This window comes from Odocoileus virginianus, chromosome 20, assembly GCF_023699985.2.
Source record: "Odocoileus virginianus isolate 20LAN1187 ecotype Illinois chromosome 20, Ovbor_1.2, whole genome shotgun sequence".
In the NCBI taxonomy this organism is placed as follows: domain Eukaryota; kingdom Metazoa; phylum Chordata; class Mammalia; order Artiodactyla; family Cervidae; genus Odocoileus; species Odocoileus virginianus.
Window position 1 is genome coordinate 22,261,258 of NC_069693.1, and position 26,614 is coordinate 22,287,871.

The 26,614-nt window shown below is 41.0% G+C and overlaps 1 long non-coding RNA gene across 1 annotated transcript in view; it reads right to left on the minus strand.

Annotated features, from left to right (window-relative positions):
- Positions 1 to 23,810, minus strand: part of LOC110149029 (uncharacterized) — a 118,556-nt gene extending 94,746 nt beyond the window's left edge. Inside the window, exons 1-3 of the long non-coding RNA XR_002317324.2 lie at positions 23,720 to 23,810; positions 8,912 to 8,988; positions 8,117 to 8,298 (exon numbers count right to left, since the gene is read on the minus strand). This is a non-coding gene — a long non-coding RNA (uncharacterized lncRNA). The remainder of the gene's footprint in view (positions 1 to 8,116; positions 8,299 to 8,911; positions 8,989 to 23,719) is intronic.
- Between the last annotated feature and the right edge of the window lie 2,804 nt (positions 23,811 to 26,614).

A 26,614-nucleotide genomic window follows, 5' to 3' on the forward strand; every position in this document is an offset into this window, starting at 1 on the left:
TTGAATACTGATTTTTCAGCTTTCTGCTTCAGTGGATTAAAGTAGGTGAATGCTATAATAGGAATCGGGTCCACAAGTATATTCAGGCACCTGATCTGTGGACAGTCACCAGCAACCCTGATATCAGTGTCTTATTAAATGATGGTGTGAAATGAGCTTCATGCAAGTCAAGGTTCCATTTTGTAATCTAAATTTTTCATTGACTAGTATATTTCAATAAGATATTCTATAGAGAAAGGTGTATCGAAAGCTACTGAACTGGTAATCAAAGACTCAGGTTCAATATGCAGTCAAGCACAAGAATGTGGAATGGAAAATAGCTACTAGACGGTAAAAATGGCTATAAATTTCCCCCCCAGTTTTATCTCCATTTTCATCTCTATCCTCTTCTTCTTATAATAAACAAGTCCATTGTAGATCAAAATCAACTTGTACCCAAGAAATATGCAGCCTCACATTGACATGTAAATGTCCATTTATTTGGGTCGGGATGGCAAGTATTTATTACTGGGAAAAAAGAGGTGCATACGACATTAAGTCAATATGTATGAATAAATGCTGATTTTTTATGTGACATTAATATTAAGAAGTTGAGTGCGTTTCTAAAAGGCTACCATCCTGTGTATAAGCATTTATGCTTATCCTACACAAAGAAATTGTGCTGAGAACTTCAGGCTTTTATTAGTAGTATTCTATTTTTCAAGGAAATGTTAACAATTATCTTCAAGTACACATGGTTTTAGGAAGAATTTACACATTTGTATACGTGCCTTAAAATCAAAACCATTTTTTCTTGGCTTTTTAAATTTGACTGATAGAGCCCTAAAAGCTCAAGGTGTGAAGAAAGTCCTTTCTTTCCATGTCCCTACAGACTCATTCCCTTGGCTGTACTATTAAGAATCTAAAAGAAAAAAGAAAACAGGCCTGAAACTGGCATAATATTATTATTAGCCCCTTAATATGGGACTATGATTTTTTAGGAGGCTATAAGTTAAGAGTTGCAGTAAAAGGGAAGTAGAAGCTGCTGTTATTGGAAAATTTGACTCAAGTAAGCATTCAAGCTACTGACTTTAATTTTTTGTTAATTTTAACCTTCTGTGGCTTATGGCTCCCTTGTCACTGAATTTTCCTTTCTCTTCCTTTTCAACTTCTAGTGAACCCCTGCCATGTGACAGACGCTGTGCTGAGTGGTGGTAATATAAGCTGTGACCCAAGCCTTCAAGAATGTGCACTCTGGAAGGACAGACAAGTAAACTGATGCAGATCCTATGTTGTGCTAAGGTTGTATGTTGGGTTAGAGAGGTTGTGAGTGCTCCCGAGGCATAGAAGAGTAGCAGCTAACTCCATCTGGGGAGGGGTCGGTGAAGTTCATTAGAAAAGAGGATGTTTCAGCTGAGTTTTGAAAAAGGAGTAGGAACTATCTAGAGTAGGGGTTCCTAACCTGGCATCTTTAAAGAGTCCATAGATAGAATTCAGTGGGTCTGTGAACTTGGATGGGGAAAAAAAATTGCACCTTTATTTTCACTCATATTTAGCCACAAGTCATCATTTCCTTCAGTTATAACTGTAGGAAACAAACCACAGAAATGTTAATAGTGCCATGACAACATCACCAATAGAAAGTGAAAGTGAAAGTTGTTCAGTCATGTCCTACTCTTTGCAACCCCACAGACTATACAGTCTATGGAATTCTCCAGGCCAGAACTGGATTGGGTAGCCATTCCCTTCTCTGGGGGATCTTCTCAACCCAGGGATTGAACCCAGATCTCCCACATTGCAGGTGGATTCTTTACCAGCTGAGCCACCAGGGAAAAAGGAAAGGTATACACAGTTGAACGCAGAGTTCCAAAGAATAGCAAGGAGAGACAAGAACACCTTCCTCAGTGATCAGTGCAAAGAAACAGAGGAAACCAATAGAATGAGAAAGACTAGAGATCTCTTCAAGAAAATTAGAGATACCAAGGGAACACTTCACGCAAAGATGGGCACAATAAAGGACAGAAATGGTTTGGACCTAACATAAGCAGAAGATATTAAGAAGAGGTGGCAAGAATACACAGAAGAACTATACAAAAAATATCGTCATGACCCATATAATCATGATGGTATGATCACTCACCTAGAGCCAGATATCCTGGAATGAGAAGTCAAGTGGGCCTTAGGAAGCATCACTACCATCAAAGCTAGTGGAGGTGATGGAATTCAGTTGAGCTATTTCAAATCGTGAAAGATGATGCTGTGAAAGTGCTGCACTCAATATGTCAGCAAATTTGGGAAACTCAGCAGTGGCCACAGGACTGGAAAAGGTCAGTTTTCATTCCAATCCTAAAGAAAGGCAATGCCAAAGATTGCCCAAACTACCACACAATTGCACTCATCTCACACACTAGTAAAGTAATGCTCAAAATTCTCCAAGCCAGGCTTTAAAAGTATGTGAACCATGAACTTCCAGATGTTTAAGCTGGATGTAGAAAAGGCAGAGGAACCAGAGATCAAATGGCAACATCAGCTGGATCATCGAAAAATCAAGAGAGTTCCAGAAGAACATCTATTTCTGCTTTATTGACTACGCCAAAGCCTTTGATTGTGTGGATCACAACAAACTGTGGAAAATTCTGAAAGAGATGGGAATACCAGACCACCTGACCTGCCTCTTGAGAAATCTGTATGCAGGTCAGGAAGCAACAGTTATAACTGGACATGGAACAGCAGACTGGTTCCAAATAGGAAAAGGAGTACGTCAAGGCTGTATATTGTCACCCTGCTTATTTAACTTATATGCAGAGTACATCATGAGAAACGCTGGGCTGGAGGAAGCACAAGCTGGAATGAAGATTGCCGGGAGAAATATCAATAACCTCAGATATGCAGATGACACCACCCTTATAGCAGAAAGTGAAGAAGAACTAAAGAGTCTCCTGATGAAAGTGAAAGAGGAGAGTGAAAACGTTGGCTTAAAGCTCAGCATTCAGAAAACTAAGATCATGGCATCTGGTCCCATCACTTCATGGCAAATAGATGGGAAAACAATGGAAACAGTGAGAGACTTTATTTTTCTGGGCTCCAAAATCACTGCAGATAGTGACTGCAGCCACGAAATTAAAAGACGCTTGCTCCTTGGAAGAAAAGCTATGACCAACCTAGACAGCACGTTAGAAAGCAGAGACATTACTTTGCCAACATAGGTTTGTCTAGTCAAGGCTATGGTTTTTCCGGTTTTTCTAGTAGTCATGTATGGATGTGAGAGTTGTACTATAAAGAAAGCTGAGCACTGAACAAATAATGTTTTCGTTGTGGTGTTGATGGACACTTGAGAGACCCTTGGACTGCAAGGAGATCCAACCAGTCCATCCTAGAGGAAATCAGTCCTAAATATTCACTGGGAGGACTGATGCTGAAGCTGAAACTTCAATACTTTGGCCACCTGATGCGAAGAACTGACTCATTTGAAAAGACCCTGATGCTGGGAAAGATTGAAGGTGGGAGGAGAAGGGGATAACAGAGGATGAGATGGTTGGATGGCATTACTGACTCAAAGGACATGAGTTTGAGTAAACTCTGGGAGTTAGTGACGGACAGGGAGGCCTGGTGTGCTGCAGTCCATGGGATCACAGAGTCGGACACGACTGAGTGACTGAACTGAACTGAATCAGGGAAGCCCAAGAATACTGGAGTGGTTAGCCTATCCCTTTTCCAGCAGATCTAGAAACCACAGCTATTTTCATATCACAGCCATATCATGTAGTGCTGTAGGTAATCTCAAAATATCTCTAATTCTTCAGTTCAGTTCAGTCACTCAGTTGTGTCCAACTCTTTGCGACCCCATGAATCGCAGCACGCCGGGCCTCCCTGTCCATCACCAACTCCCGGAGTTTACTCAAACTCATGTCTGTCGAGTCGGTGATGCCATCCAGCCATCTCATCCTCTGTCATCCCCTTCTCTTCCTGCCCCCAACCCCTTCCAGCATCAGGGTCTTTTCAAATGAGTCAACTCTGCATGAGGTGGCCAAAGTATTGGAGTTTCAGCTTCAACATCAGTCCTTCCAATGAACACCCAGGACTGATCTCCTTTAGGATGGACTGGTTGGTTCTCCTTGCAGTCCAAGGGACTCTCAAGAGTCTTCTCCAACACCACAGTTCAAAAGCATCAATTTTTCAGCACTCAGCTTTCTTCACAGTCCAACTCTCACATCCATACATGACCACTGGAAAAACCATAGCCTTGACTAGATGGACATTTGTTGGCAAAGTAATGTCTCTGCTTTTTAATATGCTATCTAGGTTGGTTATAACTTTCCTTCCAAGGAGTAAGCATCTTTTAATTTCATGGCTGCAATCACCATCTGCAGTGATTTTTGGAGCCCCCAAAAATAAAGTCTGACACTGCTTCCACTGTTTCCCCATCTATTTCCCATGAAGTGATTGGACCAGATGCCATGATCTTAGTTTTGTAGGTAATCTCAAAATATCTCTAATTCTTAGAACCACCTTAAAATTATAGTTGTAGATCCATCATTGAAACTATCAACATTTTAATAAAAATCACACATATCACATAGAAATTGGTTTTAATATTTAATTGATTTTAATATTTAGATAACTGAATTTTAATATAAATTAGTTTCCCTTGTAATTCTGTATATTTTACTTCATACATTTATGAGAAATATTCTGAGAAGAGGCCCATAGACTTCAGGTCTATGGCAGACTGGCAGTGGGGTTCACAGCACCGAGAAGGTTAAGAAGCCCTGAAGCAGTGAGAAGGTTGAGGGAGGGAGCAGTGCTTTTTTCAGGAAGAGGAAAAGTTTATGCTTTATTTTAAGCACTTCATCTTGATGCTTCAACTTATATATAATGTTTCTTTAAAAGGAAATATTGGTAAGTATGGAGACTAAATATGTACACAATGGTTTTGTTTTGACAGGGATATGTTCATGGGAAGCACATCTATTGACTAGGCATATTAATAAGTCACTGAATTTCTGAGCCTAACAAAAAGGTATGTCATGACACTGGATTCTGCAGCTAGTTATGGTACGCTAAAGGCCTGAAATACATATTTGCAACCTCTTCTTGCATAAGTAGAAAGCTAATGATCAACTAAGATTAACCAACATTTGCCTTATATCCATGTTAGTGGTTGTAATAGATGCTGGAAATACACAATATGCTAAAATTTTATCAAGCATTAATGGTAGCTGCAGTCAGCTTTGGAAAGAGCACTTGACCAGGAGTCCATAGCCTCAAGTCATAAGCCCAAGTCTGACACTAGTATCTATGTTACATTGTGCATGTTTATTATTGGTAAATAATGATTCTTGCTCTAACTTGTCTCCTAAGTTTGCTCTAAGGCTATAAATGACAACATCAAATGTCAAGATGTTTAGGAGGGCTTGAAACATGATACATATATTTTTTCATGGAGATAACAGTGAAATATTGATATTATATTTTATGTTATGATTATAGAAACAACAGTGAAATATTTCTTTCCTTGTACTGTAAAATATATTGAATATAAAACCTATTAGGAAAATGGGACTGAAAAATACATCGTTATGTATTAAAACATAAAAGGCAAATATAGCATATGACTCTATCAATAACATAGGGGTTAAATTCCTACAAGACTGAAGACACTGAACAATTGTTATCCTAAGGCACTGTTTGATTCCGTAATAAAATCATTTTCCTATGGTGGGCAGCAAGCTTTCAAGTATGACCTGTAGGAGCAGTAGCACGAGACAACAATGGATTTATGTATGTGTTATTTAGATTTAGGGGTCCTAAGATCACAAAAAACCACATTTAATTAGCAAAGTGCATTCAGTTCTAAAATTTAGATCACTTTCTCCAAATAAGCTTGTTCTTCAGAGAAATCATACAAGTGCATGTTGACAAATATTTGCACACAATGGGAAAAAGAGACCAATCTCAGGGTTTTTCTTCCTAAAAAAAACTATTCTTTTTAATTATGCTTTTCATTATAACCTAGCAGAGAAGGATTTAAGTACTAGCCTGGGTCTTCCATTATCTAGCTCAATGTTGAAAGTTTATTTCTACAGTAAAATACACCTTTCACATTCAGGATGTTGCCGTATAAATCAAACAAAGAGAGCTGCGTTCCAATTCTCTCCATTACCACAGAAGCATACAAGTTACTCACCAGAACATTCTTCCATTTATAGCTTGAAGTGTTTTTCAACCTCAAGTATGCCTAGAAACATTCTTAAGCCAAGGCTACCGTGATTATACCTATTAGAGTTTTATTCTTTATAAATTATCTAAGCCAATGGAGTCCAAAATGCTGACCCTTGACTTCCAATTGGAATAATCCCTAATCCTCAATCATTTGCTAAAAGAGACAAATGAGCTAGATTTGAGTTCTGAAACTACCACCTCTGAATAAAAAGAAAAAAATAGCAAAGCTTAATATGCATCTGGGAAAGACACAGTTAATGGTGGAGAACTGTGGGCTCTAACCTGCTAATGTTCATTGCTTCTCAAGTATAGACACTTGCACAGAGACACCAAGACATACATTTACTAACTCACACAGATGGACCTGAGTGGCTAAACATTCTAAAATGAGAAGTAAAACTCAGTCAATTCTCCCCGCATCCTAGACGGTGCACACACACCCACTAAAACACACCCTTGACAAGCATAAAATCTACAAGTCCTTAAACAATTTTGTAGCCATCAATTACAAATTAATGAAACCTACTGAGGCAGAAGCACAAAGACACAGTTCAAGATTTAAGCACCAAAGCAAGGCAGATGCCTGATAGAAGGAGTCAGAAGTTCCAAAATGGAAAGGATTGTATCCTGGACACCAAAACAGACCGTCGGTTTCTGTAGCACAGCAAATGATTTGAAAGACCATTCTCCCTTGCCACCCAAATTTCTAAACATTAAAGCTGAATATTTTCAATCATCTATAAGGTTATCCTGATAATGGACAAAGCTTTGGTCAATGGTTTTGTTCTTGCTGGCTGGCTTCAAGGGCTTTGCTCCCAAAGAAGTTCTAAGCATCTTTCCTTTTCCCATACTCTTGGGAAAGGGATGCTCTGCTCACTTCATGTGAGCTTATACTTATGAGGTGCTGAGAAACAGGAATTTGGGGGTCCTTCAAGTTATCTTCCTAGATTTAACACAGCAGGCGAGGCGACAGAGGGTCTTGATACAGGTTAACACATTTGAGCTAACACATTTGAGCTGTTTGTTACGCTAACCAAGCTGATGCCCCCAATGAAAGCAAGAACAAAGCAACAACTCAAGAAGCCTTCCCCTCACTGTCCCCACCCCCCAAACACAGCCCATCCCTTCTTGAGTCCAGGCTCCCGAGTGCAGAAACTGTAGCCTTGACTAGGGAGAGAGGCACCCCTTTCTCAGCTGCAGGCTGTGTTTGGAAAGGATGGATTTTTCCCAGTATCTGATAAACCCGAGACATCGTGACTGTCACTCTGAGGGTGAGCCACATGGGGTTCAAAAGAAGGAATGCGATTTATACACAGATACATGAGAGGGGGAAGAGTACACAGTCAGGAGAGGGAGGGCACTAATATCAAAGACCCTCCTGGATGGACCACTCTCCCTGTGCCTGTAAGAGGCTCCTAGGCTATTTTAATTATAAATATTTATACCCATGGAAGCAAATTCAGAAGGATTTATATCTCTGGGGAGCGTAGATCAATAGATCTAAGCAAGCCTCCTCTCCAGCCTGACCACTTAACACTGTTATCACCGATTAGGGTGGCTCGGCCCTCAGGGAGGGTGTCGGTTCTCCTCTTGTCCTCTGGAGGTCCACCCCACTCTTGGCCCCAAGAGGAAATCAATACCCAGACGCAGGGATCGATACTCAGGACATCTGCTTGGCTGCAGTGGCTCACCGTAAGATCAGAGTTTGGTTAGCCCTTGTTTGTCCCGCGAACTCCCATTCTTCCCTCACGGCCCCTCCAGCTTCTCAGATCTGCTCCGGGGGTGAGGGGGGCATCCTGGTTTTGATGTTTAACTCATTAACTGAAATTAGCAGAAATGCTGGTGACTCTTCCAAGGAAGGAAAGACAGACTTGGTTATCATTTGCCTCACTTTCCAAAAAGTGAGGAAACTTACCAGACCTCGAGGATTGGGTCATTTCCTGCCCTGTGGCCCGTGGCATGTGTCCTGCTGCCGACCATCCGGCTACCAAGTTCTGTCAGAGCGGCTGGAGCGGGCTGGGTTTCTGTTCCAGGTCTGCCTGCGTCTCCCTATGCCTGGTCTGCAGTTGATAGATCCTCTGCTCCTGAAGCATCCAGCTATTGACCCGCCCAGGAAAGAAAGAAAAAAATGGGAAAAAAAAATCAATTAATACTAAACGGCTTAACAAAACCCTGCACAGCACAGGCCTGAAGCTTACAGGGTAGGAGTTGGTGTGGTCTCAGTGGCAAGTGGTTGTGGGGACAGGCTCAGCCAGCTAGAAAAGCTGATGTTCCAGGGACAGGAAGCCAATATGGTAGGCGTGATCACACATATACGCGCACACACGCACACACACACACACACACGCACATGGCAGCTCGGTCTGACATGCCTTAGTCTGGGAGCAAAGAGGACAGTGCAGGTACATGTTCATTGTGAGCCGGTGGAAGGCAAACCATTCACCGAAACAGAAGAAGGACTGAAATCAAACTGATAGAAAGGGTGGGTATTTTTCTATTTTCTGTTTTTTTTTTTTTGGGGGGGGGTGGTTGTGGTGATGGGTGTAGAAAGAGAGGAGATATTGTTTTGTTCTGAAAAGGTAATATCGTTTACGTGTTGCAGGAGTGTCACCCCAGGCATTTCTTCGTGTGTCTCCCTATTACACCGTCACATGCAGAACCACATGAAGCTTTTTTTAAGGGGGGGCAAGAAAATGGGGGAGCACCATACCTCAGCTGACAGGCCCTTTCTCTTCTGCACGATCTGGCTTTGAAGGCTCAGGATTTTTTTGCATCTCGCTGTTTCAGCTGTAAAGAGTTTACATAGGGAGAGAGCAAGGAAGGATCATGAATGTCAACCAATGAGCAATTAGCATGACAAGACTAAAGTATTGATCCACGAAAGCTCACTGCACGGCTGGAGCCCCAGAGGTAGAGCGGCTCCCCTGTCACTAACTCCAACGGTGCATTTCAGAAGCCTGTAATGTAGGGCTGTAATGTAGAACTACTCCTGTAGCTCCGGCCCCTTCTCGGGTCAGGGGAGGGTGGCACCACCCTCTTGTTGCTCATCTTAGTTTTTGAGGGTCTCCATCCCTGGGCAGAAAGCAGAGGGTAACATAAAAGATGGAAAGATTTTGGTTGTCCTACTTCATTCATTTTTAAAAATACAGCTCCTTCCTGATGGCACCAGGCAGTTCTGTGTATTGATTGGAGAAGGGCGAGGACGAAATCCTGGCCTGACAGCTGGGGCTGGAACTAGTGTGGTTCACCACTCTGCATGGCCAGGGGCAAACGGCCTTCTGTAGTGTCAGCTTCTAGGCCAACCCAGATACACACTTTCTGAGCACATTTGATTCAGTTTAGATGCTAAGCATCAAAATAGGAGGGGAAAAGGTACTGTTTCACTAAAGAAGCACCCTTATTCCTAGGTGTAAGATTATGGAAATGGCAACCCACTCCAGTATTCTTGCCTGGGAAATCCAATGGACCAAGGAGCCTGGTGGGCTACAGTTTATGGGATCGCAAGGAGGCACTCAGACATGACTGAGTGACTAGCATTTTTTTTAAGGCTATAATGCATCAAAAGAGAAGATGATGGAGCCTGGGACCTGGCAGATCTAGTGATTAGATGACGCTAGCCTGGTGAGACATTATCCTGTAAGGTTCTCCATTCTCCACTGATTCTTTCTCTTGTGGTTGTTTAGTCGCTAATTTGAGTCTGACTCTTTTGTGACCCCCGTGGATTGTAGCCTGCCAGGCTCCTCCCCATGGGACCTCAGAGGCAAGAATACTGGATTGTGTTGCCATTTCCTTCTTCAGGAGATCTTTCTGATCCAGGGATCAAACCCGCATCTCCTGCATTGGTAGGCAAATTCTTTACCACTGAGGAGGGAAGCCTCCTTCTCTTGTTACTCTCAACCATATTCATGTTAACCTTACCTCTACTTCTCCCCCCTATCCATTCCATGCCTTCCTTAAATTCACTTCTTAAATTGCTTTTCCAATTTTTTTCATACTCTTCTTTAAATATCCACTAGGAGCCCATCTCTTCCAGGAAGTCTTCCAAATAGTGTGTGAGCTTCTAATATGTGCCCAGAACTTCTCTATCATGATGAACAGTATAGCTATAGTCTCTGTGCTCAAAGAACTTACAGCCTAGCTGAATCAACAAGCTACCCACTGACAACAAAACTATCTGTCCACCCTCCATCACCTATCCATCCTCTATCCTCTATCCACTTGTTGATTCATTCAATCTGTGTTTATTGAGAATTTCCTATTGTCAGGAATTCTTCTTTGCTGAAAATACAATGGTGTGGCAGAGACTTGTGTGTATGTGCATGCTCAGTTGCTCAGTCGTGTCCCACTCTTTGCGATCCCATGGACTGTAGCCCGCCAGACTCCTCTGTCCATGGGATTCCCCAGGCAAGAATACTGGAGTGAATTGCCATTTCCTCCTCCAGGGGATCTTCCTGATCCAGGGATCAAACTCGTATCTCCTGTATTGGCCAGTGGATTCTTTACCACTGCACCACCTGGGAAGCCTGGAAGAAATTTGAGTGCCTGCTAATAACCATTTTCTCCTCTTCTTTCTGAATACATACGTAATGTTTTATTTCCCAGCTCTTCTGACTGAGTTCCACCCAGTGGAATGTGGGTGGATATGATGCATGCCTGGCCTGGCTCATAAAAATCTCCCACATGACCCTTTATTCTCTTTTCCTTCCATCGTGACTTTGATGGCAACAGGTTGAGATCTAAAGGGTGAGTGAACTAGAGGAACATAAAGGTGTTAACAGAAATGGAGAAGAGAACGTGCAAAGTTGCTGTTGTAAGATGGAGTGAGGTACATTCTAGGAATGGAAAGAACACTAGTGTAAGTAGAACACGGAGAATGAGAAGGGATATGGCACAACGTGAGGATGGGGAAGCAGGTAATGTCCATTCAGGGGCATGTAGGTTATGGATTTTAGTTTCCACCCTAAGATCATTAGGAAGCAATTCCAGTTTTAAGTAAGACTGATAACAAAATCATATCTGTATGTTGAAAAGTTCTCTCTGGCTGCAGCATGAAGAATGAATTAATAGCTCCATTTCCAGTCATATGGTGGAACAGATACCCAAAAAAGGCTTCCACCAAAAAATGTTAAGATGTTCCAAATAAAAGAGAACATACCATCTTTTAAATAAGTGGCTAAGGGGAATTCCTTGGCGGTCCAGTGATTGGAACTCAGCTCTTTCACTGCTGGGGCCCAGGTTTGATCCCTGGTCAAGGAAGTAAGGTCCTGCAAGCTGCATAGCATGACCAAAAAAAAGGCTAAGCTCGCAAGTACAGAACCCTCCGAGTTCCAGATACAATGAGGGAACCGAAATGAGAAGAGTAAGCTATGGAACATGTATCTGCGTTGAAGAGCACTGCCCAGTCTCAGTGATCACAGGGATTAGTTTTAAACCCCTATACTGGGACAGGGCCCATAAAAGTTAGGAATTTGGAACTTATCATCCCGACGTAAAACCGTGACCTTTAAAAGGATGGCCTAGGGAAAATAAACCCACATATTGTCTTTTCTTGGCCCAAAGGTGGGAAAAAAGTAGTCTCCCCTGAGAATCTGTGACTATGCTTTACAGGCTTGGAAATTTAAGAATTAAAACCAAACTTGGTCTCAAGCTAGTAATATCCCCATGACATTTGGCAGGAGCAAATCCAAAAAAATGCTCCAGAGAGCTACAGCTTCGTATAGGTCACCTAGGTTTCTTGTAGAGAATGCCCTGTCAAAGATGTACCAATGTGTTATAAAACTAAAAGCCATGAGTGAGAGGTAGGCAAAGCAAACAGCAGATTTAGACCACTGAGAACTTTAGAACTTTGGGTGGCAGGACAACATGGACTGCAAAAGAAGTATATTGAAAGTGATTAAAGACATAAAAGAAGGTATCAAAATCATACAAAAAAAACAGCAAGACATTATGAAAAAAAGAAAGTGAACTGGAGAGGGATAAGAATAATATCAGGATAAAGAGTGACTCTCTAACCAAATGTTCAGGACTCTTGGTACATAGCAGGATTTAGGAAGCAGTCACCTTTATCTTTTCTCTCTTTATGTTAAATATGTTATTTATATAGGACAAACCTCTCATTTGCTTTGTTAGTGACATCTAAAACGTAAGGGCATAATGAGTGCCCCAAAGCCAGGAAGCATTTTCCATATTTGAAACTGATGGTCAGCTCATAAGACATTCTCTGTTATGACTGCTGAAATGTCTCATAAAGGAAAATATTAATATCATCTCAGTGTGATTCCTTTGCTTCTTTGCACTCTTCAGTTCAGTGTTCTCTTTCCAGCTGGGCACAAATTGAGGACACTGGCCTTTTCAATGGTGGACAAAGAGCCATAAGGGGAGGGAGGTGGCAAGCATCAAAGGAAAGCTCAAAATAAGGAAAGCTCATTATTTTATAAGAAACTTTTTTATTGCTACTGTTTCTATGCCTCACAAAAGAACTAGGAATAAGCAATGTGGTAACATCAAGAGGTTACCAGGTCAGTCTGAACTGCTGCTCTGGAAGGACCAATGTTGCTTCACAAATTCCAAGAAGTTCCTTTATGGAGAAAGGCTTGATCTACAATAAGGGTTTTTGGTAGTGGAGAGACTTATATGGAACTAGACAATTCCCGATGCAAAGAATTGACTCACTGGAAAAGACCCTGATGCTGGGAAAGATTGAAGGCAGGAGGAGAAGGGGACGACAGAGGATGACATGGTTGGATGGCATCACAGACTTGATGGACATGAGTTTGAGCAAGCTCCAGGAGTTGGTGATGGATAGGGAAGCCTGGTGTGCTGCAGTCCATGGGGTCACAAAGAGTTGGACACTACTGAGCGACTGAACTGAACTGAGACCATTACAAGCATGCGGAATCAGGTCAATTTCACTCACCTCTGTCTCGTGAGACACTGATCATCATCACTATCATCATTACCTTTTATTGAAGTTTAGCTACCTGCTAGGCAACATGTTATTTGATTTACCATCAGAAAGCCTCTGCGGAGTCGGCATTAATATCCCCATTAATATCCCCTGATGACAGATACAAAAAATGAAATCATCCAAATGTTCTCATATTATATTAGAACCAGCATAAGATAAATGCCCTTAGCCTTTCCTTAGCTGGTTTAGATAGGGGCAAAGTCATTCATGGGATCCTCAAGAGGCTCAGTGGTAAAGAATCTGCCTGTCAATGCAGGAGATGCAGGAGACATGGGTTTGATCCCTGGGTTGGGAGGATCCCCTGGAGGAGGAAATGGAAACCTACTCCAGTATTCTTGCCTAGGAAAACCTATGGACAGAGGAGCCTGGCGGGCTACAGTCCAGGGGGTCACAAAGAGTTGGACACAACTGAGTGACTGGGCACGTATGTAAAGTCATTCATAGCCCTAAGTAGGAAAGGGGCTGATAGGGAATTTCTTTCTTCATGTACTTTCAGAGAAGATTGTGTTCTGAGCAGCCAAAATAGAGACAATTGAACTCAATAAAATTTGTCTTTCACCTGCTCACAAATGCACATTTACCCCAGCTGGAGAGAGATACTTGGAAAATAATGATTTTCAGAATTTGGTATATTGCTGGAGGTGCTTTCAATCAGCTATTTATCATATAGATGGGCAGTATCAAGCTGTAAGTGCCTCTCCTTTCTGTCCACTCTGTTTCTGTATGTTCTTTTTTTACGTTTGTTTATTTATTTTTGATTGTTCTTGGTCTTTGTTGCTGCTCGCAGGCTTTTCTCTAGTTGTAGCGAGTGGGGGCTACCTTCGAGTTGTGGTGCATGTGCTTCTCATTGCAGTGGCTTCTATTATTGCAGAGCATGGGCTTCAAAGATGTGGCACTAGGGCTTAGTTACCCCATAGCATGTGGGATCTTCCTGGACAAGGGATTAAACCCATATCCCCTGCATTGGCAGGCAGATTCTTAACCACTGGACCACCAGGGAAGTCCTGCATGTTCCTTAAAAGAGTGGCTATTTATCCCTGTATTTGCTCTTGCAGTTTGCTCTCTCCTCTGTCTGCGACTCATCCCCTTGCTCTTATTCCTGTCCCCTCTCCACAGATTTTCTTTAACATTGTATGTGGATAAATCACACATACACATGTGAATATTATGAATCTGTACAATATAGAGTACAACTTGGTTTTTATTAGAACCTTTTCTAAGAGATGAATCCTAATGATATTACCACCATCAGGTAATTAGTAGATTTGGGCTGGAAGCATAATGGCTCTTAGGTCAAGGAGTAAATAGCCAATTATTACAGAATGCAGTAAAGAAAGGCTGGAGGAACAGTTTATTAATAGCTATAACAAATCATAGAGTTCCTGTTAATAGTTTATACAACTGTAATTATCTCAATATGTGATTTGAGGTTTTCAGTCTTTATGGTGTTCTTTCTCATACTAAAGCAAAGTTTACCTAAGAGACAATGCCTTATTTTACAATCTCTTGGTACTGGTACATTTTGAGTCCACAAGCCCTATTTCACGTGAATGCTTACATATAATGTCTATCATCACTGTCTTTATATACATAGCAGCATCTCGTGTTCATAGATATTGTGGTTTTAAAGATTTGTCCTCTCATCTGTTTAATTTTCTTGCCCTAGTTATACAGGAGGACTCATACCTACAAAGGACTATTTGTGTTTTTTTTTTTGCTTGCAGCTTGAATTAGCCCACTGTCTCAATGAATAGTTATAACCAGTTCCTACTAATAGCAAGAGATGCTTTATTGTTAAAGATTTTTTTACCTATTAAAAGAGGTTTCTGGATATCAGGCCTTAAAATCCTATCTCCATTTCTTTTTGAAGGGAAAAATCAGAAAGAAAGCATTTTGAAATTATGCCTTGTACATAATAGCAATTCAATCAATATCGATTTCTTCAGTTTTGAAAGCAATATTTTGATTCAAGTTGTACTGGAGGGATAAACAAATGGCATTTGTGTTTATTGTGTCCTCAGTGATGGAAAAATGATGTTTGCACAATACCTAACAATGCACCACATGCACCAAAATAAATTACACATAAATTAAAAACATACAAATAAAACCACAAAATTACTAGAACAAAAGAGAGAATTAAAAAGGATAATATTGGAGTGAGAGAAGTCCTTGCAAAATATGAGACAAAACCTAGAAGTCATAATATAAGGATTCAAAACTTCACTATAATAAACATAAAACAAATTTCTATGTGACAAAAATCATCATAATCAAAGTAAAAAGAGAGATGAAAAATTGGGAGGTTCTACAATTCATATCATAAACAAGTTGCCAATTTCTATAATATACAAAGACCTGCTACAAATCAATGTACAAAAGTTTAATAACCTAATGGAAAACAAGCAAGTAGTTCATAGGAAAAACAATTTCACTCAAAGCAAGAGAAATGCAAATTAAATCCTCACTGAGACACCATTTTATACTTAATATATTGGCAAAACTCCCAAATAATTGACAAAACAATTTACTGGTGAAGATATGGAAAAGCAAACTTTTTCAGATATTGCTGATGGCGGTAAAAACCAGCACCAAACTCTATGCGATGCAATTTTCCAAGATACATTAAAATTACATGTATATACCCTTTGGCCTAGCTAGTTTAGTTCTATAATTTATCCAATCAATATACCTGTACACACATGGAAGACGGCACATGCAAAAGGCTATGCATTGCAGCTTTGTAATAGTAAAGGACTAGAAACTACCTAAATGTCTCTTAGGAGGAGACTAGTTAAAAACATAAAGGTTTATCTGACAATAGGATATCATGAAGCTGTAGAAATGACTGATGACTCTGCTACATTGAAATTCCTTCTCTGTATCCATTTCAGGAAAATAAAATAGCAGGAGAAGTCCAGAAAAACCATAAATACCCATAAACACGATGTCAAAAAAAAGTGCAGAGCAGGGTACACGGCATGTTATTTGTGTAAAAATGGGGAGGGCTGTATATGCATACAGGTATTTGCTTGTATGGGCTTCCCAGGGGATGCTAGTGGTAAAGAACCCTCCTTAGGTGCAGGAGACCTAAGAGACAAGGGTATGATCCCTGGGTCCGGAAAAGCCCCTGGAGGAGGGCATGGCAACACATTCCAGTATTCTTGCCTGGAGAAGCTCATGGATAGAGGAGCCTGGAGGGCTACAGTCCATAGGGTCGCAAAGAGTTGGACATGACTAAAGTGACTTAACATGCATGCACATTTGCTTGTATATTCATACAATAACTCTAGAAGGACACACAAAAACTGGATATCATGGATTGCCATGTAACTGGGTAGGTGGGAGACACAGAACAAGAGAATTTTCACTGTGTACCTTTTGTACTTCTAACAGTGATCCCATATTTTAAAAGTTAATTCATTAAAAAAAAACTTTCCTACATAGGCATGCCCATAACTACACATACACACACATGCAGAACAAACTTCATTTGCTATCAGACTTCAGATCTAAAAAGATAAATAAATTCCCAGCATGCTAGCTTCTTGGCAAGGCTACTGGGCCTTGGGAATTAATGACACACATGTTATAATTAGGGTTAAGTGGGATTCATCAGCAAGCAAGATGGCTGAGTGGTTAAGGTGTTGGACTTCAGACCCAGTGGGCTAGTGCCTTGTGGGTTTGAATCCCACTCTTGGTAGATTCAATTTTGGGACCTCCCTGGTGGGTCCAGTGGCTAAGATGCCACACTCCCAATGCATGGGTCCCGGGTTCCATCCCTGGTCAAGAAATTAGATTCCACATGCTACAACTAAGATTCCAAATGCCACAATGAAGATCCAGTAAAATCAAACAAATAAATAAATATTTGGGCTTCCCAGGTGGTGCTAGTGGTAAAGAACCCACCTGCCAATGCAGGAGATGTAAGAGACAGGGGTTCGACCCCTGGGTTGAAAAGATCCCCTGGAGAAAAAAATGGCAACTCGCTCTAGTATTCTTGCCTGGAGAATCCCATGGACAGAGGAGCCTGGTGGGCTACAGTCCACGGGGTTGCAAAGAGTTGGACACGACTGAAGCGACTAAGCATGCATGCATCAGCCAAACATGGCTGTCTCCTGAACTCCTAGCATACACACTTGTTGAATGAAAAAATGAAAACTGAAGGACAAGCAATAGCTAAACAACAAATGGACTTTGAGAATGATCCCAACTACCAATACAGTAACAATAAACACAATTGTAATGCTCAGTAAGTCCGGAGACATGGTTTCCACTGCACAGCTGTAGGCTTGGTAAAGTAAGTCATTTGGACAGGGAGAGGTGGCTGTCACATTAGTGAACAGTGAGTGTGGACTAGATCATTTCCAATGCTCCGTCCAGTTGCACTTTTCCTTGAACTATCTCAACTGCAGCACTCTTTACCAGAGTGTGTGACTAAGCTCTTCACTGTCACATGGTGTCTGGTCTCCGTCTTCCCAAACCTGGGAAGACCTCAGAGTTACGCTGCTCTCAGTCTTCTCCTCTTTGCCTTAAAACACATAAAAGTCTTCCCTCCAAAAAACCTTCTGAGTCACTGTTTTATTTAATTCTCTCTTTCTCCCATTTCTCTCTTCCTTTTTTTTTTCCAAATTTTAAAATATGGGATTTATAACTGCTTCTCCCATGATTTAAATTTTGTGTGTTTATTATTAAGCCAAAATTGACATCACATTAAATTAACCATTTAGAGTGTACAATTTAGTGGCATTTAGTTCATGCACAATGATGTCCAATTATCACCTCTATCTAGTTCTAAAATATTTCCATCACCCTCAAAGCAGACCTTGTACCCACTAAGCAGTCACTCCCTCCTCTCACCAGCCTCTGGCAACCATCTTCCATCTTTCTATGTCTATGGACTTAGCTCTTCTGGATGTTTCATCATAAATGGCATGTGACCTATGTAACATTTGATGTCTGGTTTCTTTTACTTAGCGTAATTTTTTTTGAGGTTCACCCATGCTTCATTTCTTGTTATGGATGAATAATATTCCATTGTGCGGTTATACCATGTTTTGTTTAACCATTCATCAGTTGGTGAACACTTGTATTGTCACCCCTTTTGACTTTGTGAATAGTTCTGCTATGGACATTCGTGAACACATATAGCGTGAATATCTGTTATTCAATCATTCTGGATAAACACCTAGGAGTGGGTTTGCTGGCTCAGTTAATTCTATATCTAGCTGTTTGAGGAACTTTTTGTGTTTGCGTATTTTTAGTAGTTTAAAAAAATTTATTTAATTTTGGCTGTGCTGGGTCTTCATTGCTGTGTGCAGGCTTTCTCTAGTCGTGGTGCGCAGGCTTCTCACTGTGGTGGCTTCTCTTGTGGGGGGGCACAGGCTCTAGTTGTGTGTGCTTCAGTAAATGTGGTGGACAGGATTAGTTGCCCCACAGCATGTGGAATCTTCCTGGACCAGGGATCAAATCCGTGTCCCCTGCATTGGCCAGTGGATTCTTTACCACTGGACCACCAAGGAAGTCCCTTGTGTCTCTTTCTGAAGCAGCTTGCTTAGGCTCAGGTGCAGACATTCACTACAGGCTCATTCATTCAATAACTACTTATTACGTGCCTGCTAAGAAACAGGCCCTTTGCTCAGACACTGGAAGATTTGAGGGCAAGTAAGACAGTTTACCCCTTGAAGGGTCTCATGGTCTGGCATAAAGAGGTAGATAGGAAAATGAACAAAACGTAAACTGGATAGCATCTTTCCAATAATGCAAACCCTCAAGGAACTCATTATTGTACTGGGAAGAAACCCCCAATTCCGTTCTAGAAGCTTTACAACTCTGCCTACACCTGAGACCTCATGTAATCTCTATGTGGGAAGAATATGAAGTATTATGGAAGTCCAGTGTTAGGAGAGAGAACTTCAAGGAAGAGATGAGATTTGGCATGTCCCTTAGGTTAGCAGGAGGATTGCTATAGAAACCAAATGTGAACTCCTGAAGGGAGCCACACGAATGCATTTTCTCATCTACTTTAGATTACCTTCCTTCTCTTAAAACCGACACTCCAGCTGAAAATGGACAACTGATCAACTTAGGCATGAATCTGGGGCAAATTTTTAATCCTGCTTTCATTGATGAAAAGGAATTAATAATTTCCTGGAGGAAATGATTCACTTTTACCCAAGATGTTAACATTTTGAGGGCAACGTAGTATTATTTGGGCTTCCCAGGTGACTCAGTGGTAAAGAATCTGCCTGCCAATGCAAGACATGGGCTCGAGCCCTGGGTGGGGATGATCCCCTGCAGTAGGAAATGGCAGCCCACTCCAGTATTCTTGCCTGGAGAACCCCATGGACAGACGATCTGGTGGGCTACAATCCATAAGGTTGCAAAGAGTGAGACATGATTGAGTGACTTAGCATTCAGTGTGATAGTATTATTTAGGAATTTGGCAAAGTAATTAACCTATGGCTTGTGCTAGTACACTTATAAAACATAAAACCCTTGTTTACTTTATCATCAGAGCCATTATTAGTATCCTTAATTATTGAAGACATTTACACCTTAGAATTTAATGAACTGCTGGAATTATGAAGGTCAATAAATTGTTTGAGCATTTTAAAAGAGTTAATGGAAATTTACCCCAATCTAGACTACATAATCTCTTCTAAATTTTCATTCATCTCTACCGTGTATACTAATGTCACTTTAACTGGTCTACCTCTAACATTTGCAGAACCTGGGGTGAGAGAGTCAATAGAAGTGTACATATTATACCATATATCTAAATGTTTAAAAGTTATATATCAAGTGAAAGTTGCTCAGTCCTGTCTGACTCTTTGAGCCCACCAGGCTCCTCTGTCCATGAGATTTGCTGAGCAATAATACTGGAGTGGGTTGCCATTTCCTCCTATTCCAGGGCAACTTCCCGACCCAGGAATCGAACCTGTGTCTCCTGCATTGTAGCAGATTCTTTACCATCTGAGCCATCAGATTTTAAAGCTATATATAAAATGGTTGCATAAAATATATTCTATCTTCATACTTGTATACTTGTGTGTATATATACACATATATATGTACACACATGTATATATTCATAACACCCTGGAAGGCCAGGTACTGTTAAGAATGCTTGGACTTTACACTCCCCCTGAAATCAGGAACAAGACAAGGGTGCCCACTCTCACCACTCCTATTCAACATAGTTTTGGAAGTGTTGGCCACAGCAATCAGGGCAGAAAAAGAAGTAAAAGGAATCCAGACAGGAAAAGAAGAAGTGAAACTCTTGCTGTTTGCAGATGATATGATCCTCTACATAGAAAACCCTAAAGACTCTACCAGAAAATTACTAGAGCTAATCAACGAATATAGTAAAGTTGCAGAATATAAAATTAACATACAGAAATCCCTTGCATTCCTATACACTAACAATGAGAAAACAGAAAGAGAAATTAAGGAAACAATACCATTCACCATTGCAACAAAAAGAATAAAATACTTAGGAGTATATCTACCTAAAGAAACAAAAGACCTATACGTAGAAAACTATAAATCACTGATGAAAGAAATCAAAGAGGACACAAACAGATGGAGAAACATACCGTGTTCATGGATTGGAAGAATCAATATTGTCAAAATGGCTATACTACCCAAAGCAATCTATAGATTCAATGCAATCTCTATAAAGCTACCAACGGTATTTTTCACAGAACTAGAACAAATAATTTCACAATTTGTATGGAAATACAAAAAACCTCGAATAGCCAAAGTAATCTTGAGAAAGAAGAATGAAACTGGAGGAATCAACCTGCCTGACTTCAGACTATACTACAAAGCCACAGTCATCAAGACAGTATGGTACTGGCACAAAGACAGAAATATAGATCAATGGAACAGAACAGAAAGCCCAGAGATAAATCCATGAACCTATGGACATCTTATCTTTGACAAAGGAGGCAAGGATATACAATGGAAAAAAGACAATCTCTTTAACAAGTGGTGCTGGGAAAACTGGTCAACCACTTGTAAAAGAATGAAACTAGAACACTCTCTAACACCACACACAAAAATAAACTCAAAATGGATTAAAGATCTAAATGTAAGACCAGAAACTATAAAACTCCTAGAGGAGAACATAGGCAAAACACTCTCCGACATGAATCACAGCAGGATCCTCTATGACCCACCTCCCAGAATATTGGAAATAAAAGCAAAAATAAACAAATGGGACCTAATGAAACTTAAAAGCTTTTGCACAACAAAGGAAACTATAAGCAAGGTGAAAAGACAGCCCTCAGACTGGGAGAAAATAATAGCAAATGAAGCTACAGACAAAGGATTAATCTCAAAAATATACAAGCAACTCCTGAAGCTCAATTCCAGAAATATAAATGACCCAATCAAAAAATGGGTCAAAGAACTAAACAGACATTTCTCCAAAGAAGACGTACAGATGGCTAACAAATACATGAAAAGATGCTCAACATCACTCATTATCAGAGAAATGGCAAATCAAAACCACAATGAAGTACCATTACACGCCAGTCAGGATGGCTGCTATCCAAAAGTCTACAAGCAATAAATGCTGGAGAGGGTGTGGAGAAAAGGGAACCCTTCTACACTGTTGGTGGGAATGCAAACTAGTACAGCCACTATGGAGAACAGTGTGGAGATTTCTTAAAAAACTGGAAATGGAACTGCCATATGACCCAGCAATCCCACTTCTGGGCATACACACCAAGGAAACCAGATCTGAAAGAGACACGTGCACCCCAATGTTCATCGCAGCACTGTTTATAATAGCCAGGACATGGGAGCAACCTAGATGCCCATCAGCAGACGAATGGATAAGGAAGCTGTGGAACATATACACCATGGAATATTACTCAGCCGTTAAAAAGAATTCATTTGAATCAGTTCTAATGAGATGGATGAAACTGGAGCCCATTATACAGAGTGAAGTAAGCCAGAAAGATAAAGAACATTACAGCATACTAACACATATATATGGAATTTAGAAAGATGGTAATGATAACCCTATATGCAAAACATAAAAAGAGACACAGATGTACAGAAGAGACTTTTGGACTCTGTGGGAGAAGGTGAGGGTGGGATGTTTCGAGAGAACAGCATGTATATTATCTATAGTGAAACAGATCACCAGCCCAGGTGGGATGCATGAGACAAGTGCTTGGGCCTGGTGCACTGGGAAGACCCAGAGGAATCGGGTGGAGAGGGAGGTGGGAGGGGGGATCGGGATGGGGAGTACATGTAAATCCATGGCTGATTCATGTCAATGTATGACAAAACCCTCTGAAATGTTGTGAAGTAATTAGCCTCCAACTAATAAAAATATATGAAAAAAAAAAAAAAAGAATCCTTGGACTTTAGACCACAGCAGTGTGGGGAATCAGCTCGCAGTCCCAGATTCTAACCCATTTCCCTCCTCTTCCTACCTGGTTTTGCTCTTTGTGATGAATGATTTCATGAACATGTATGTGAACACTCTGCCTGCACATTCAACATTCAAGCAGCCCTGGAAGAGTCCCATACAGGGCTCAGGTGCACACTTGAGATTCTAGAGTCCTGGGTAGTGGAGTGTGATCTGGAGGTGGGGAGGGCTAGTAAGCGATGAGAGGGTACCTCCCTTCATCTCATCCTCAAACAACAGGAAGGAATGAGATGCAGCCAGAGAAGGGCCAGAGCACAGCCCTCTAAAAGGGAGCCCAGAAGTGGGCCCCTCTTACTACACCTCAGAAATCTCTTCTGTCCTTGTCAACAGTGAAAAGTTGTGTGAGTTCTTTAAATTATGTGGGCCTGGGTTTCCTGATCTGTAAAAGGGGTTACGAAGCTGCTGCTATTGCTACTATTCAAGGTTGTTGAAAGGTCTAAATAAATTTAACAGCGTATGTGAGAGTGCTTTGTAAAAGTGCTATATACTAGAAATATACTGTTATTATGTTGGGTTTTTTTGGTTTGTTTTAGATGTTACTAAAATCAAAAGGCAAAGCAGCTGCTGGCTGTGTACATGCTCTGGTGTTTTCATTAAAATATAACTAAAGAAAAAAAAACAAAACTATGGAAAGCTGATGGCAAAGGTTATTAAATATCCGTTAGGTTTTATTTTCCTAAATCTGCTTCCTCATTCCTTCAGGTCCAGACTGATTTCTTTCAAACCCCGAATTTGTGGACATGTGCTTGTTTGCATAGCTGACACAGGCCCCAGACTGACAGCGGGTAAGAGACATTACTCTTCAGCTGTAAGGCAGGGCAGCTCCTGCATTAAGCAGGAAGCAGACTGATATCTCATCCTTTCAGCTGGCAGAGAATATGCAGTGCACCTTTGTGGCAAAAGCAGGCGACTGAATGAGTGGGGTGTGCAGAGGAATGAATTACACCATGAGCTTCTGCATCCATAAAAATAAGGCCGCTCTAGGGTCAGGAGGGTGGGTGATGTGTCATGGAGGCAGGTTAAACGGATTCGACCCTCCGGCTCACTGATTTGAAGCTGACAAAAGGGGCTGTGCTGTGGCTCTGGGCTCAGAATGAATTTACCATTGTCTCTGGCCATTTTGAAACAAGGAAGTCTCTGGGTTTTTCTTTCTTAGGATTGTACTTTCTTTCTTCTTTTAAAAACACCGTTTCATTCCTGTGGGTGCAGAAATCCAAATCGGTTTTATTTTCTGGAGTCGGGATTTTTGCTTTGTTTGGGGCAAACCCCCTCCCGCCTTTAGCATCTCATTAAATAGAAACAAATTAGGCTATCTTTGTTTTTTTTTTTTTTTAAGCTTTTCAAAAGCAATTACTTCCCTGTCATTTCTAGACACTCAGGCAGAAGAGTCTGCCTTGATTACCCATCCTTCCTCTCCCCTCCCCCCTTTCAAGTCCTCTGGCTTTTGCACTGCTAGGGAAGGATTCAATTAAATGAAGTGTCAATGGAGCTACAGTGGTTTCAGGTCAGAGACGTCAGTAAAAAAGCCGTGGAGCTGTGCTGCCCTGTGTATGTAAATGTGTATATTTATACTAGGAATGTCAACTTTCAGGACTCTCCTCCTCTGCTCTTCCCTGATCAAAGATGATTGCCGAGGCAATTACTGCAAAGGAAAAGAAAATCAGGGCCTCCCCTTCATCCTAGTGCTGTCGGAGTTTAATTGCTTGGAATAATAGAGCAGGAATCCCTTTCTTTTGCATGTGATCATACTTAGACACACATGGACTTAAACGCGTAGCTGTGCTAGGACACAAACACACCTGATGGCGATGCAGGAAAACATTCACATTCACGCACCCTTTAGTCCCAATGCCGGTATACGTACACAGAGCTGCCTGTGACACACACACAGACACACACAAACACACAAAGTACTGCATTCTCGAGCTAATTCGATAAAAGCAATTTGTAGTATCTGGCTCACATTAAACACAACGTTTTTATCCTCCTATAAAAGACTTAACAATTTTATCCCTTTACACAAAGACACATCTAAAGTTAAAAAAAAAAAAGAGAGAGAGAGGCTATAGGGAGAAGTCACAGCATCACTGCAACTAAATACACAAATTCTTCAAATTGTTTTTGCTGTTTAATTCTTCTGTACACACAGTCACAGAAGTCCTAAGTCTCTGCACAAACACTTCACATGTTAAAATCCCTCTCAAGCCCTTTTTGCTTTGTTGTAGGCAGTTACAAGGACCAGTTGAGTATTCTGTGCTATTCACTGTGTTCTAGGCTATTCTGCTTTTGTTCTCATATGACATGAAGAGGGATTCTAACTTGCATCGATGAATACAAAGAGTGACATTCAAGGCAGAGAATCCTAGCTCTCTCTCTCTAATTAGTTCTGCTGTGCCCAGGCACTGGGAGTGTGTGTGGCTTCAGGCTGGGGTGAGTCCCTGGTCACGCTTAGAACACAGGCTCTAAAGCATCCGCGTGGCAGATTTAGGTTTTCATTTCAGGCTCCCAAGGGCTGTCAGATTTTAAATATTATTATTTGGCCTAATTGGTTCTTCCTTTGATGGCAAGAGAGTAAAAGCAGGGAAAAAATACCCTCACAAACCTCATCATCAACACAAAGGCATAACACAGACACTTGGCTTTGTGTTACGACCACTACCAGTTTTTCTTTTTCTTTTTGTGGACTAAGTAGTTAACTGTGTGTCTGAAGCACTCATCCATCCTTTCTAGGACAGTTAAAAATACATACAGCCTTTCAGAAAAAGGAATTAAAATTCTTTTCACTGTTGTGACTGTTGAAATTAAAACAAATTTTTTTTTTCTGAAAATTTCAGAAAATGGTGGTAGTAGATAAACCAAGTGGAAACTAAAAAAGATCCCAAAGTACCTTGTTTTAGAGATCTGGAGATAAATGTGGCTATGTGGATGGCTACACCATTTGGTGATGCCAAAATATGGCTACTGCATCCTTGATAATGTCTCTGATGTTTTTGCTTGTTTGTTTTGCTTGTTCTGTTCCTAACATATTTCCAACTCCTTTCTCTAATGGCCTTCAGTGGCTCTTTACAAATGTGTAACTCCAGCTGCAGCCTCCTAGGTGCACTGATGTTGATGAACTTGGACATGGCTCAGTCCTGGATGTTCGATCTATCAGGGAAGGTGGAAACATAAATAATTACAATATAGGAGAAAAACCATAATAAAGGGGCACAAAACCTATTTGGGATGGGAGGGAATGACATTCTGTTCTGGAGGATGTGATTCCAGGGCCAAATTTATCCAGCAGGCTATCAGTTACAATGACCAAAACGGCCAAAGTTATCTTGCATTTGATATTAAATTTTCAATTTAATATTGAAATTCTCAAGTGATGGGAAGTCCAATGCCTTCTTCCAGAGGTTTTGTAAACTCCTAGGCTCGAGTGGCTTGAAGTCCAGCTCCTACTGTACATTTGACGTCACTAGTATCGAACTTTTTTTGGGCTGTCCCTTCCCCCTGATTTGTACCAATCCAGGTGTGGTACTTAGTACTACACAAGTACTTGGTGCTTGGTTTATATGAAACACTCACACAGGGTATGTGTGTATGTGAACACCTTGAATTTTGGAGGGACAAGGATTTTATATTACAGTATTCCTGGCCCTTTCTCAGTTTTCTCAAACTCTTTCCCTTCATTTCTGCAGCCTCTTCCCTCAGATGCTACCCCATCAGCTTATCTCTGCTGAAAGCGAGAGAAAGAGATAGCATTCTCTCCCTCATCCACTGCTCCAGCCTGCCTCCACATACCCATTGTGCATATCCACTGTCCTTTAGAAATGCACTTACATCTGCAAGCACACATACACATATTCACACACACGCATAGTGGAGGCTTTGAGATTTGAGTGTTTTCCTTCTTCCTCTACTTGTCTCTGAGGAGACTGATTTCCTCCTGTTAAGTACTGTGGAATCTCTTCTCTCTCCAACAAGGTAAAATCATTCCACACACAGTCATTCCA